At 43.8% G+C, this 2703-nt stretch overlaps 1 pseudogene; it reads right to left on the bottom strand.

Moving 5' to 3' along the window:
- Positions 1-953: 953 nt before the first annotated feature.
- LOC108307774 lies at positions 954-2068 on the bottom strand (annotated as a pseudogene).
- Positions 2069-2703: the final 635 nt, after the last annotated feature.

A 2703-nucleotide genomic window follows, 5' to 3' on the forward strand; every position in this document is an offset into this window, starting at 1 on the left:
AGCTTGGGCAACAGAGTGACTCTGTCTCAAAAAAAAATTGTTAATATTCTCATTTTACAGATGAGGAAATTGAGCCTTGACAAGTTTGACAATTTGCCCAAGGTCAGCAAGTAAATGTCAATGCTGAAATTCAAACACAGTTAATTTTTTCAGAGCTCATATGTGTACTGAGGACAGGTCTGGCTACATAATTTGCAGAGGCCAGTGCCAAATGGAATTGTGGGACTCCTTGTTCAAAAAACAGGGAAAAAGTGTCATTGATATTAAAGCTTTTTCTTTTTTCCAAGGTCTTGATCTTGCCTAGCCATAGTTATTTGTATTTGCTAGTCAATGTCATTCTAAATCAAGAAAAATTACACGTTAAAATTATTAGCATAAATGTTACCATTCATCTTTATATTGTGTATTGCCAGTTTTAAATGCCAGTTGAAACTCATATGCAGAATCACTGAAATTGCACAACTGAGATTTTATAGCTCATACGTTCATTTGTATTTTGCACAAAACTAACTCATCTGTTTTTTTGTTTTTTTTTTTTTTTGAGACTGAGTCTCGCTCATCACTCAGGCTGGAGTGCAGTGGCACAATATTGGGTCACTGCAACCTCTGCCTCCCGGGTTCAAGCAATTCTCATGCCTCGGCCTCCCGAGTAGCTGGGATTACAGGCGCTGGCCACCATGCCTGGCTAATTTTAGTATTTTAAGTAGAGACGGGGTTTCACCATGTTGGCCAGTCTGGTCTCAAACTCATGACCTCAAGTGCACCACCATGCCCGGCTAATTTTTTTTTGTATTTTTAGTAGAGACAGGGTTTCATCATGTTGGTCTGGCTGGTCTCAAACTCCTGACCTCAAATGATTTGCCTGCCTTGGCCTCTCAAAGCGCTAAGGTTACAGGCATGAGCCACCATGCTCAATCTCATCTGTTTTATTTTATTTTATTTTATTTTTAGGTATATAAACTATTTATTAACAGACAAGGCTTACAGACTTATTTCTTCTTGGACACATCCACAGTGTAGCCATGGTGGCCAGTGGTCTTGATGTGCTGGCCTGCGACACAAATGCCCCAGAAGTGGTGCAGCCCTCTGTGGGCCCGGATCTTCTTCAGTAGCTCCAGGTCTTCACGGAGCTTGTTGTCCAGAACATTGGCTAGGACCTGGCTATATTTTCCATCCATTACATCCCTCTGTCTGTTCAAGAACCAGTCTGGGATCTTGTACTGGCGTGGATTCTGTATAATGGTGATCACACGTTCCACCTCATCCTCAGTGAGTTCTCCCAACCTCTTGGTGAGGTCAGTGTCTGCTTTCCTCAACACCACGAGTGTATCTTCGGCGCACACCCTTAATGGCAGTGATGGGAAAGGCGATTTTCCTCCGCCCATCGATGTTGGTGTTGAGTACTCACAAAATATGCTGGAACTTTTCAGGGATCACTAGAGACATGGCGGACGCACAAGCGGCAGTGTGTAGGCCTCCTGCAGAAGAGCGCCTCGTCTGTTTCTATTTGACTTCTTGATACATGCATATTACACTATCACTCTACTTTTGGCTACTGACAAGGAAGGACTGGGACTGAAAAGAACAGAAACTACAGATTGTCCTGTCTTCCCCTTTCTTCTATGGCATTATTTTCAGTGTAAGAGGTTGGTTACCACAGGGAAGTTAGATTAGAAAGGATATGATAGGCTTCCTTGGTTGTTGGTGTTTCTCAGAATGCCATTGCCTTCTTTCTGCATTTGAAACAAGTTCAGGTTCGGATGGAAAGCATGGCCCTCGGGGTACGCCAGTGTCCTTTCTTTCTGGTCATAGACTCAACACAACTACTCTGTACTGTTTTGAGTCTTGCTGAACTCTTGTGCATCACAGGTCCACCCACTGAAATTCTGTGCCAAGGGGACATTGGAAATGCAGTACATGAACAGGCAGACAAGAACATTCATATTGCAACATCTCCTCTATTTGCACGAAGGCTTATTGTCCCATGGACTTTACTTGTAATACAACACAAGTTCTATAATGAAATTATTAAGAAGTCCAAGATGGTGACAGCAGAGCATTAAGCCAAGCACAGGGCCCTTCTGAACACAGAACATTGTGTGAATGCACTAGGTCAGTGGGCCCTAACCTTTTTTGCATCAGGGACTGGTTTTGGGGAAGACAGTTTTTCTATGGACAATGGGGGAGAGGAGTGGCGGGGGGATGGTTTCAGAGTGAAACTTTTCCACCTCAGATCACCAGGCATTAGATTCTCATAAAGAGCATGCAACCTAGATCCTAGCATGCACCGTTCACAATAGGGTTTGTGTTCCTATGATAATCTAATAACACTGCTGATCTGACAGGAAGTGGAGCTCAGAGGTAGTGCTTTCCTGCTGCCCACCTCCTGCAATGAGGCCTAGTTCCTTACAGGCCACAGTCTGTGGCCCTGGGGTTGGGGACCCCTGCACTAGCTTGCACACCTGTGAAGCTGCACCCAAATGGGATAATGACCAGTAAAGTTTTTGTCATCTAGCTGTTATTGGGTGATGTAAAGTCCTACTGCCTCTTGAAATATGTAGTTCCAGTTACCCCAGCAGCCCAGCTATGGATGCAGCCTCAACAATCGATACTCACCCACTTTATTTGTTGGCAGGTTTATTTGTTGTCTTATAATTAAACCCCATTATCTGAGGCAACTAGAGTGTGTTCAACAAAGCACTT

This window comes from Cebus imitator, unplaced genomic scaffold (assembly GCF_001604975.1).
Source record: "Cebus imitator isolate Cc_AM_T3 unplaced genomic scaffold, Cebus_imitator-1.0 Scaffold80, whole genome shotgun sequence".
In the NCBI taxonomy this organism is placed as follows: domain Eukaryota; kingdom Metazoa; phylum Chordata; class Mammalia; order Primates; family Cebidae; genus Cebus; species Cebus imitator.